This window comes from Balaenoptera musculus, chromosome 3 (genome assembly GCF_009873245.2).
Source record: "Balaenoptera musculus isolate JJ_BM4_2016_0621 chromosome 3, mBalMus1.pri.v3, whole genome shotgun sequence".
NCBI lineage: Eukaryota > Metazoa > Chordata > Mammalia > Artiodactyla > Balaenopteridae > Balaenoptera > Balaenoptera musculus.
Window position 1 is genome coordinate 102,331,044 of NC_045787.1, and position 13,290 is coordinate 102,344,333.

The following is a 13,290-nucleotide window of genomic DNA, read 5'->3' on the forward strand; positions in this document are numbered from 1 at the left end:
TCTCCTACAGAAAAATTAGTGATGCATGTTGCATGTGATTTCAGAAAGAAAGCCAATGTTCAGGTCCCTGATCTCAGCTTTGTATCAGAACAAATGGCAAATGAGTGTTAAAATGTTTGAGATAAGCCTGTACTTTTTTTTTTTTTTTTTGGTGATTTCCTGTTTTTTTTTTTTAATTAATTAATTAATTAATTAATTAATTTTTTGGGCTGTGTTGGGTCTTCGTTTCTGTGCGAGGGCTTTCTCTAGTCATGGCAAGTGGGGGCCACTCTTCATCGCGGTGCGCGGGCCTCTCACTATCGCGGCCTGTCTTGTTGCGGAGCACAGGCTCCAGACACTCAGGCTCAGTAGTTGTGGCTCACGGGCCTAGTTGCTCCGCAGCACGTGGGATCTTCCCAGACCAGGGCTCGAACCCGTGTCCCCTGCATTAGCAGGCAGATTCTCAACCACTGCACCACCAGGGAAGCCAGGTGATTTCCTATTTTAACTGACATACTCAATAACACTGGTTCAACAAACAGTGCATCCAGAGAATAATGTGTTAAGTAAAAGGATTATAATTCATCTGTGACATGTTTTTGTTAATTTTTATCACAAACAATGACATTTTAAGCTTAACAAGTGCCTGACAGCAGCAAAGACTGTGAAGGTGTTGAGTGTAGAATTTGCTGACTCATGCTAAAACAGCTTCACTTCTCTCCTTACAACTTTCTCTCACTGAATTTTGTAAAGGCAGGTGTTTTTCATTTGACCTTATCAAGAAAATGGAAAACAAAAAATTATCATGAAATTTAATGAGAACATGTTTCTTTGTGTGGCTTACAAAGCAGTGGAAGTTGATTTCTCCCTTCTCAGCTCCTACCGTTCCTTGGTGTATCTGGGCTATTTTGCACACTGGGGACTATTTTTCCTAATGGTGTTTTCATTCTTTTGTCCAACTCCTTGTTTCAGTTTTCAGAGTTGGAGGCATCTGTGGTTCCAGATAAATCGTAATGCCACACTGCTGTCAGCTGCTCAGCACACCAAGCTCTCTGCTTTCTCAGGAGTTCCCAAATGTCGTTCCCTCTGCTGTTCCCTATGGCTTTTCCTCATAGCGTTCACCCAGTTAGCTCCCTGTTTTCATGAGTGTGCACATCAGTGGGGAAAAATATAATAATACATAAACCACAGACTTCTGGGGAGGGGAGAGGGGCTGGAAATTAATTTCAATCACCAATGGCCAGTGGTTTAGTCAATCATGCCTATATAATGAAGCCTCCAAACAAACGAACAAAAAACAAAAAAACAAAAAGAAAGTATCTGGAGAGCTTTCATGTTGGTGAACATGTGGCGATGTGGGGAGAGTGGCTGACTCAGAGAGGATGGAAACCCGGCACTCTTTCCCCATAAGTTGCCCTATGTGTCTCTTCCATTTGTTATATCTTTTTATATAAAACTCATAATCTAGTCAGTAAAATGTTTCTCTCCGTTCTATGAGCTGCTCTAGTGAATTAACCAAACCCAAAGGGGGGGGGGTGTTTGGAATCTCCAATCTATAACTGGTTGGTCAGAAGCACAGGTGACAACCTGGACTTGTGATTGGCACCTGAAATGGGGGGGAGGGGGGCAGTCTTGTAGGACTGAGCCCTTAACCTGTGGCATCTGACGCTATCTCCAGGCAGACAGTGTCACAATTGAGTTGAATTGTAGGACACCCAGCTGGTGTTCGAGAATTGCCTGATATGGGGAAAGACCCATACATCAGAACTGGTGACCAGAATGGTTAGCTATTAGCACAGATACCAGGAAAGCTTTCATTTCTGTTGATTTCTTCCCTGATAAGAACAAAATAAAAGGTTGCTCATAGTGCCATTTCCCATCATTGCCTCAGAATGTCCCAAGTTTCTCTTATAGTAAATTTTTTATGTGGGTTAGCTAAAAAATTTGAGAAATGAAACTAAGAACCCCTGCAGCTGCTTCCCGATTGGTCTCATCTGGTGTGCATTGCTGGGTCTGTGTGTGTCGTTACCCACCATCACTGGTTCATCAGCTACGTTTCCCTGAGGGTGGTTCAAGTCATAGCGTTGGTGATGTCACTCCCACCACCACTGCTGAGACTGGCCTGGTCCCAGTCAGTGATGCGTATGGTAGCAATTTGCATCATGCTGTGCTATCCAAAACTTTCTGAATGTGCACTTTCTATAGCGACTCAGTCAGAAAGTCCAGCAGCCCCATGCTTGTTGGCTCAGACCTCTCGCGCTAAAGTCTGATCACGCGGAGAGAAAGATGCGCTCACTGATGCAAAAATTCCTGATTATTATTGGCTCCACCTCTTTATTTGGAAGGGGGTTTGGTACATTGGCTAATAAGAAGGAGGAAAATAAAACTAAAAACCATGACTGTTCACATCCACCACAGACACAAAGCATTACCTGACATCCTGAATATTTATCAGAACTGTAAGGAAAGGGCAATGCAGATCAATTTCAGATTCAGGCCCCTCTCTGTCATTCTTAGTCCGGAAAAATTTCCAAAGGCTTTGACAAAATGGTAACCTTAATGAATTTCAGGAATATGACTTTATATGGCTTTCCCTTTCACAGTCTGAAAGGCTGAACCATGGGCTTACAAACAAACATCTTAGTAGTGTTATAAACTCTGTGGTTTGACTATAAAAATTGATGAAACTATGCTTTCAAAGTTACACGTGAAACCGGCCACATGACTTCATCTGATATATGGCCATGCTTAGTGTGAGTGTGACAGCTATGTTGGTGAAGATGATGGTGAATCCTTTAGGTATGTTGGGCAGGATTCAAATCATTAACTGGAATTGGATGAAATTTCAGAATTTTGAAGACAAAAAGAAGTACTGAGATGGAGGAAATTGAAGGCTCGCTAGAAATATTTGGGAGAAGCAGAATTTGCTGCCTTCCGGTTAATGATTTGAATCCTGCTCTGCATCCCTGAGGTCATCAGCCTCATCTTCATCAGCGTCATTATCATTGAATTTCTCTCAAGCTCACACTGCGAATGGCCGTATAGTAGGTGCTTTGGTGCCTTCTCCTGCCCTACATCCTGGCTTATTTAGAGCTTGTTAACGGTGTCATCTGGTTTTTAATTGGTCAGCTGTCAGAAACTTAGAAAACACTGAGTCATCTCCCTGAGCAAAATTGGTGCTTCTCGGCTTCAAACTTGAGTTTACTGTGAGAATAAGACAGAGGCACGTCCTAGTGGGAAGCAGTGGGGCTGGGACAAGTGAAAGGCCTCCCTCAGCCCACTTACAGCCCTTCATCTCATCAGGGTGATTAGCCTGTCGCTGTCCATATGGTGCCCGAGGCAAAGGGTTCGTGCTGCTGATGGTGACATCCCCTACAGCAGCGGCTGCAGCAATTACCTGGGAGTCACATTATATTTGCAGTTTGTTTGGATGGATGGAAGGGAGAGGCTGCAGGTCAACATCAAGTTTTTCTGGTCAGACTTGTCAAACACAGGAATAAAAATATGACCACAATGGTCATTTAAATACAAGCTATTATAGTCTCATATCTATTCACCCTTGAATATGTCCTTCTGTTTATGTTTCTGAGTTCTTACTCTATAGAACTCCTTCATGGGATTATATTTCACATGAGTCTTACTTTCCTCTAGGTGAAGCAGGTTTTCCTCAAGCATGATCAGAGACAGGGAAAGAGAAGGAAGGAATGATAAAGGGAATACAGTAAAAGGATTTCAGGATGATTTTTTAAAAATGAATTCAAATAATCAGAAAAGTAAAAATGAGAAGAAAAATTGGAAAAGTGTACTGAAAGCAGTGACATGCAAAGAAAATAAAAAGAACAGAATGATAGTAGCAAAACCTGAAGGTCTCAAAATATCATAGAAAGGGAAAGGGAGCAAAAGGCAATTACATGCACTGCATTATACCATATGATCCAGCAATTCCACTCCTTCATATGTGCCCAAGAGAACTGAAAACATGTCCACACAAATGCCTGTACACAACGTTCACCCTAAGCCGGAAATAACCCACATGTCCATTAACTGATGAATGGATAAACAAATGTGGTATATACATACAATGGAATGTTACTTGATGATAAAATGGAATGAAGTGCTGATATATGCAACAACATGCATGGATCTTGAAAACATTATGGTAAGCGAAAGAAGCTAGTCACATAATGTATTTGTTGTATTTTATACATATTGTATTTACATGAAATCAGAATAGGCAAATCAATAGAGACAGAGAATAGATTGGCAGATTAGAACTAGGGGGAGGAGGGAAAGGGGGAAGACTGTTAATGGGTATGGGATTTCTTTGTGGGGTGATAAAAATGTTCCCAAATTGGACAGCGGTGATGATTATACAACTCTGCGAAAATACTAATAACCACTGAATTTTACACTTGGAAATATTACATTTTATGTATGTAAATTATAAATTATATCTCAATAAAGCTGCTATTAAAAAAAAACTCACTGTATTATTTTTCTTCGATTCTCTAGGGTCTTCCATAGGGATGGACCCTAGCAGTATGTCTAAGGAATAGACAGGGGAAGGAAAAGAGGAAAAAAGAAAGAAGGGGGCTTAGAAGGACAAAAAGACACTGGAAGGAGGCAGATATAGAAGAGAAAGCAACAGTAGAGACTTTCAGTTGGGCTTGTTAAACTGCAAGGAACAGAGACCCACTCCAGTTAACTCAACAAAAGGTCCACTGGAAAAGAAACACGTGGAGAGACCTTGAAATGGCAAGCCTTAGGCACAAAGGCAGATCTTGCAAGCAACTCTGTCATCTTCCTCACGGGCTGCATGTTCTCTTTCTCACATGATGTTTCTCTTCTCTCTGTATCTTGTCCACTTTTTTCCCCTTATGTCCGACTTTCTCTGCCGTCTCATAATTTCAGCCAGCATGTTACTTTGACTTAAAGCCTTCTCTCCAAATGTGACTCTACCTTATAGCATTCTTAGTACAATCTTTGCCCTCTGCCTCACTGGGTATATGATTCAGTCTCTGTTTCCTGATTCTCATTTCCTAAGAGAGGAGTCGAACTAGTTTAGCTCATGTTTGTAATCCAAAAGCTGGATGATAGGTTACTGGTCAGTGAGCCAGTCTAGACAGACCCTCTTCAGATCATGGGCCTATCCCAAGAAAAATTAGCATTAGAGGGGAGCAAGGCAGTGGGGTTATCTGGTTCATGAGGGGCACAGTGGGTTGGAGGGAAGAGAGAGGCTGTTTGCCAAAGGACACTGTAGATGGGCAGTGGAAAACATTTCCAGTACTGTAGGAGAGGAGAGGTACACAGGAAACTGGAGATGGAACTCTTGTCAGCTGTCTCTCCCGAATGATAACTATTCTTAAGAAGTATCAAGTTCTTGCTCTGTTTATAACTCAGAGAAAGATATTCATTACCCATGTAAGTCCTTTAGTTGGGACCTCAACTCTATACTATTTGCTAGAAGAAAATTATAAAGAGGATGGATTCCATTTCTTCCCCCATTTTCTGAAGTTTCAAAATCTTCCTGCAAACATTCAAATAATTGAAAGGCAACAATTTAAAAGATCTTGGACTAGAATCAAGGCAACTAATACCCAATATTTGCTAAGTAAAATTTCTATTCTTTTTCTTACCTCACATATCATGGCCTAACTTACACAACTATTACACACAAAAACTGTACACTTTGCAACTCCACTTCTAGGTATACACCCAAAAGAATTGAAAGGTGCGGTTCAAACAGATATTTGCACATCAATGTTCATAGCAGCATTATTTATAATAGCCAATAGGTAGAAACCACCTGAATGTCCATTGACAGATGAATGGATAAAGAAAATGTGATATATACAGGTAATTGAATATTATTCAGCCTTAAAAAAAAGGAGCAAAATTCTGACACATGCTAAAATACAGATAAACCTTGAAAATATTATGCTAAGTGAAATAAACCAGATACACAAAGAACAAATATCATCTGATTCTACTTGCATAAGGTACCTAGAAAGGTAAATTAATAGACAGAAAGCAGAATGGAGGTTACCAGGGGCTGGGGTATATTAATCTGTTCAGACTGCTATAACAAAATACCATAGACTGGGTGGCTTATAAACAATAGAAATTCATTTCTCACAGTTCTGAAAACTGAAAGTTCAAGATTAGGGTGCTGGCGTGTTCAAGTGAGAGCCTCTTCTCTTCTGATCACAAATTTCTGGCTGTACACTCACACAGCAGGATGGGCTGGGGAGCTCTGTGAGGTCTCTTTTATAAGGGCACTAATCCCATTCATGAGGGCCCCTAAGCATCTCCCAAGGCCCCACCTACTAATACTATCACATGGGGCATTAGGATTTCAACATATGGATTTTGAGGGGACACAGACATTCAGAACATAGCACGGGTTGGGGGAATTGTTTAATGGCTATAGAGTTTCTGTTTAAGATAATGAAATAGTTCTGGAGGTGGATGTGGTAATGGTTACACAACATTGTAAATGTACTTAATGCCACTGGATTGTACAAATGGTTAAACTGGTAAATTTTTTTTTTTTTTTTTAGATTCCATATATATGTGTTAGCATACGGTATTTGTTTTTCTCTTTCTGACTTACTTCACTCTGTATGACAGTCTCTAGGTCCTTCCACCTCACTACAAATAACTCAGTTTTGTCCCGTTTTATGGCTGAGTAATATTCCATTGTATATACGTGCCACATCTTCTTTATCCATTCATCTGTTGATGGACACTTAGGTTGCTTCCATGTCCTGGCTATTGTAAAAAGAGCTGCAGTGAACATTGTGGTGCATGACTCTTTTTGAATTATGGTTTTCTCAGGGTATATGCCCAGTAGTGGGATTGCTGGGTCGTATGGTAGTTCTATTTTTATAAACTGGTAAATTTATGTTATGTGTACTTTACTACACGCACATACACACAAATCCAGGAAGAACAACAAAAACTGTATAATTTGTATGAGTGCTTCTTGGTGAAAATCATTTCTGTTTTCATAAAATCACTGGAAAGTTGTAGTCTCCACTAGATCTTCTTGCAGAGGTGTTGTTATAGAAATCAGAGCCGTGGTGCCCCATCCCGACCAGGATTTACTCTGCTGCATACTGAACGTGTGGGGTAAAGTTACACAGAGGCCTTTTTATACACATACAGTAACCCACTTCGGTCTGGTTAAGAGATCCAGCCCTACATGGCATCATGATAATTACATTATTGTTAAAACATCTCAACTGTTATATATAGTAACATGTTTCCTTTAGAAAAAACCATATTGCTTGTTCCACCTTTTCTTGTTTCTTTTGTTTTCCCATGTAATAAAGTTGGCTGGCTTATGTGAAACTGTTCAAGTTACAACTTTTAAGTTATTAAAACAAGGAGCCGTGAGTATCAGGCAGAAGGCAGGGATTTCTGCCCCTCGCCCACATTTTCTGCTATTACTTTCCTTTGAAAAACGAGGTATTCTTGGAACAAAATGAAATGTAACTCTCTTAGAGTTCTTTTTTAAGATATGGTTTCTGGTTTGTAACTAAAGATTTATGTTTATGGCCAAGAAATAGTAGTAGCTTAGAAATTTTAAATGATGGAATGATAGAGGTCGAACCTTTTCTGTACAAGGTTTGTCAACTACCCCTCCCATAAGTGCTGACCCACAGGTGCTTTTATAGTTGAGTACAGGGACATGTACCCTCTTTGAGGATTGTCAGATCAGCAAAAATCTAATGCTTCTGGGAGCAAAAGGCTTAAAGACTTAAAATTTGTTTTTAATTTTAACGGTGGTTATTTTTATTATCTTTGTGCATCCATTTTTGTTTTGCTGTTTTGTTCTTGTGTGAAATGAAGTTTTAGTAATCCAACACCTTTTTATCTTGCTCTTTCTTTCTCTCTGGCTCACTCCTCCTGCTTCCCTTTTCTTTCCATCATGCCCAAAGCCAGATAACACTTTCCTGCTGCGACATTTTTAAAGTCACCACACAGCTCTAGCAAATGAGGGCTGTCATAGTTTTTGGACGAGAAAATCTACTGCAGCTCACGCAGATCTAGGAGTTGATAGCGGTTAATTGACAGCCGGAAGGACCTGGTCTCCTGGCAGAGTTAGAGGGAGGGTGAGCACTGTGGGTTTCATTTGGGTAGAGATAAAACAGGTTTTTATTCAGTACTCACGGAGAGAGCATAATTAACCTTTTAGAAGTTTAAGGATGATCAAATTGTTATTCATTTTGCAAATGAGAAGAGAGAGCTTCCCTTCCTGCCAGCAAAATGCCAGTGCAGATTTCAAGGTCACTAGATGATCTCTTTGAGGAAAAAGAAAGCAGTAAACACACACACACACACACACACACACACACACACACACACACACACACACGCCACCCCTAAACCCACAGACTGAGAAATGTCACCATGAAAACATTCAGGAATGAAAAGGAACAACTGTTCTTTTCTATCAAGCTCCACAATAAAAATCGAAGATAATGTTTGCCGCACATTCACACAGGCCTATTGGATTATAGTGGCACTAACTCTGCCAGAGAAAACAGATATATGGCTCCAGCTGGTAACTCCTATGCTCTGGTATGTTCTGATGTTTTTTAGAGGATGGGGGAAGGGCTTTTTGAGGTCTAAGCATGTTTTAAAGATGGCATGCATAACATTGCTATCACATGAGAACTCTGTGGTGTAAATAATAAACTCTAGTGCTTCAAAAAATTCTAAAAAGGATTTAGCCAAGTCTCTGTGTGAAAAAAAAAGTGGTTTTCACTAGGTATCATGCTTTACAGATGACGATGCTTGTTATGTGAATGACCTTATTTTGCAGCTATGTGCTTTACCATATCACAAAAAACACTTCATTCACTGTTGCTTAGGAGAATATTCTGGCTATTCTCTCTCTTTTTTTTTTTAAAAACTATATTTTGTGATAATTTCAAACACACAGAAAAATTGCAATAATGGTACAAAGAACAAATAATAGTACAATGTGTACCCTTCATCCAGATTCAGGAGTTTTTAATATTTTTACCTCATTTACTTTAATATTCCCTCTCTCTCTCTATATATATATCTCTTTAGGTAGATAGAAAGATAGATATTAACTCTCTCTATATATATGCAGATAGATAGAAAGATATATATTTGCTGCAAAACAAATATGGGTTAAATGACACATAATACATATATATGTATGTAATGATTATATGATTTTTCTGAACCTTTTGAGAGTAAGTTGTAGACACAGTGTCTCTTTATCCCTAAATAGTTCAGTGTGTATTTCCTAAGAAGACGGATACTCATTCACATAATTATGGTACAATGATCAAAATGAGGAAGTTGAACATTGATACAATACCATTATCTAATCTACAGATCTTTATTCAAATTTTGCCAATGGTTCCAGTGATATCCTTTGGAGTAATTTTGTCCCTGGTTCAGAATCCAATTTAGGATCTTGCATTTTGTTTAGTTTTTATGACTTTTATTTTTCTCTAATTTGGTATGTGTCTTTAACCTTTCTTCGTCTTTATGATACTGTTTTGAAGAGTATAGGTCATTTATTTTGCTGAATATCACTCAGTTTGGGTTGATCTGATGTTCCATTACAATTAAATTCAGGATCTAACTATCTATCTATCCATATCTCTCCTTTTTTTAATTTTTAGTTTTTTTTGGTAAGCAATACAAGGTAAGTGATAAGTGGTACTGTATCCTTGTGTCCTTTTTTCATGACGCTGTTAATCTCACTATTGGTGATGTTAAGTTCGGTAGGGTGGCACCGGCCAGAGTTCTCCAGCTGCTATTTTTTCCTTTACAATTTATTAGCAAATTTCGGGGAAAATCTCCTTTTCTTTGTTGGTTTTGCTCTAAGATAAGCATAGTTGAACAAGCAGCTGCTAGAAGCTATTCTCACATATTTTAAGAGAAGGCTAGATAAGATTTCTTAAATAGTTTAGAAAACATGTTGACTAAACATATTTGGATTTTATTTTTCTCTTACTCTGTGGTGTACAGTCTCGCACGGAATCAATCAGTGCCTAAGCCTTAAACTCAAGGCTTATCATTTGTTGACAAAATAATCTAGGAACTCCCTGCCTGCCGTTTCTGTGAGGAAAGGTGACAGGGGTGTAAAGAACTATTAATGGGGAAGAGGCATGAGAGAAGAATGGGGAGAGCACATACATGCTAAAAGCACGATAATGACAGTTTACAAAGTCTTCTCACATAAATTAGATGTGCACAAATCCTCTTTAGCCCTTTCAAGATATACAGGTCCTAAGCCATTTGCTTCTCCCCTCACAGTTACTCCTACTTCCTGCCATTGTTTCCATTGCAGTGGAAACAGTGGCATCTTCCTGCAGGAAATAAGCTCAATTAAGCTGACACAAAGTTTGTTATCGGTTTCCTCAAATTGTCTTAGTCATACTCATTGTTGAGAGCATTCAAAAAAGTAAATATTATTATGTATATGTTGGAAGATGAAAAAGTATAGCCAAAAGAGGACACGCCTGGGTACGTGATTGACGTTGTCTGTAGATCAAACCCAGGGTTGGGGAGAAACAACTCGTCCTGGCACTGAGAGCTAAGAGAAGTTTCTCCAGCAGGCCTTCACAAAGAACGTGCTTTGTAGTGAAGTAAATAATGTCCTTGACAACATCCTTACAGGAAAGCAGCAAATGAGCTACAGGGTTGTTTCTTATGAGGCCTCTCAATGTGGCTGACTGCCTTATGCCGAAGCACAGGGGATAAAAAGAGATCAGTCAGCTGGTGACAATGCTCTGTGTGGTCTGGTTTATTCCAAGGTTAACTTGTAGAGTATCTAAAGCAGTATTTCCAAATGTCCTTTTTTTAAATCTCCCTCAGCCATGTCCTCAGATCTGTCAGATGGGAATTATAAAGCTTCCTCATTGATTGCAGTGAGGGTTGAATGAGGTAAACCAATGGGATCCAAGCAATGCAGAGCCAATGATGGCATGAGAAGAAATTAACAAATGGAAGTTATTAGCAGTTTTGTCTTTCAGGAAGCAAAAAGGAATGAATGGATAATCAAGGCCCCAAACAGGGAATGTCCACAATAACGTAGCTGGAAAATTTTAAAGCAGTTTTACCACTCCATGACGCATGCTGTTAGAAATGATCTTTGTAAGTCATCTAGTGAATGTCTGGTTTTATGTAATTTATCTTTCTAGGAGACAGGAAAAGCAGGATATAAAATATGTCCCTAGGTGGGCTTCCCTGGTGGCGCAGTGGTTGAGAATCTGCCTGCCAGTGCAGGGGACACGGGTTCGAGCCCTGGTCTGGGAAGACCCCACATGCCGCGGAGCAACTGGACCCGTGAGCCACAACTACTGAGCCTGCGCGTCTGGAGCCTGTGTTCCGCAACAAGAGAGGCCGCGACAGTGAGAGGCCCGCGCACCGCGATGAAGAGGGGCCCCCGCTTGCCGCAACTAGAGAAAGCCCTCGCACAGAAACGAAGACCCAACACAGCCAAAAATAAATAAATTAAAAAAAAAAAAATGTCCCTAGGTGACTTTGTAGATTTGCTAGGTGAGGTTGTTAGCTATAACCCAGTTACCTTTCAGCTTGGGTGCTGGAAAAGCACACAATTTCAGTGACTCTCAAAGTGTGGAATTCAAACCTGCAGCATCAGGACCATCTGGGAACTTGTTAGAAATGCAAGTTCTCAGCCTTATCCTAGATCTACTGAATCAGAAACTGCGGGGTGAGACCCAGCAATCTGTGTTTTAACAAGCCCTGAAGGTGACTCTGATGCTGGCTAAAGTTTGAGAATCACTGCTCGTGTGTCATAATTAAATAAGACGGCTAATCATCTATTAAGGCCTTTCCCAGGATATGACTGCCTCCTCAAAAACAAAAATCCCATTTTCATATAGAAGGATGCTTATTTTTCCTTCTCTATTGAGAAGGAGGAAGTAGAACATCCAGTTTATGGTTCAGGTGATATCATATTATGGTATATTACTAAGGTCAAAGTTAATATGAAAGGGGCTCAAACTACATTTGTCTCTAATTTATCCCAACGGAAAAGACTGAATTTGGCCAATACTGTACCTCCTGACTCTAATATTGGCTTAGCCTAAAACTGGTTTCTCTTCACAGAGTTAAAGGCTGTGGGACAATCAATAAATGTTACAAGTGATGCTATGAAAATTAAACCAGTACTACTAACTGGCTTTCTTCTGTTGCATGAGGCAAAGGATGCTGAAATATAGAGTACGTGCTCATAGGAGCAGAGAGGAGTTAGAGGATGAGCTTTGTATACTTTCTGGTGTTTGAGCTGTAACTGGGCTCCTTTCTCTTCTAATAAGAAAAACATACTGAAACGCAGTAACGAGTGTGATATTTTATAGGAAAATTCATAAATGTCATCTCATTTCCGTTTTTATTAATTGTTTGTCTGCAACTTTTGGTCCTTTACAAAGAGCAACAAATTTCCAGGGGCACCCGCATAACCAATACGACTCTTTACAACTATACTAGTGCATTAAACAGTATACAGGCAAAAATGGGTTCTGAGCAGTAATTCCAGACCTTACTCTGAGTGAACCAGGCTTATTAAGTTTTTTTTTAATACGCTGCTCAGTCTTGAACTGCACACTTAGGCTGCAGCTCTGGAGGTGATTTAGAATTCGGATTCCCAAGTAGAGTTAAGGGAGCAAAATGAACATTTTTCTCTCCTGCTCAGTAAATATTTAAAAGGAAGAGAAAGCTAACTAGAGAGAAAAAGAAAAGAAGGGAAAAAAGGGAGTGGGGAGATTTTCAATTTTCGTAATGGCCCCATCATTTGGTCACCCTGGGGAGAAGTGGCCTGGTTTCACCACTACCCTGAAAGCCTCAGCCAGACTGCCTGGTGTCGAGAACAAAAACGCAGATGGCAATGACCACAGAGACCGGGGTGGCTCATCAGGTACATGCTTTAAAGACAGATCTTTAGCCATAATCTCATGCGATATGGGAAAAGAAGTGGGGAACTCTGTAAATATAACTGCTTTTCAGTTTAGTCTAAATGTGCAATAGTAAATTTTAGAAAAAAACAGGTTACCTTTAGTTCTAAAATTGGCTCATTTGGCTAAATGTCATATCCCTGTCAAAAAGGAAGAATGAATGCGTTGATGTCTCCAAACTCATAGCAGGCTTCTAGGTTTTCCATTTTTAAAAACTTATTTAGTTTTTACAATGTGAAATTATAGACAGGGTGACATTTAAACCTTTGCTTTTCATAGCATTTCACACTACACCATTTTAAAAGACAGCTATTAACATTTACAAAATCTTTCAGAAACC

General features: G+C 39.7%; 1 pseudogene; it reads left to right on the forward strand.

Annotated features, from left to right (window-relative positions):
* Positions 1-12,777: 12,777 nt before the first annotated feature.
* Positions 12,778-13,290, forward strand: part of LOC118892522 — a 55,093-nt pseudogene continuing 54,580 nt past the window's right edge.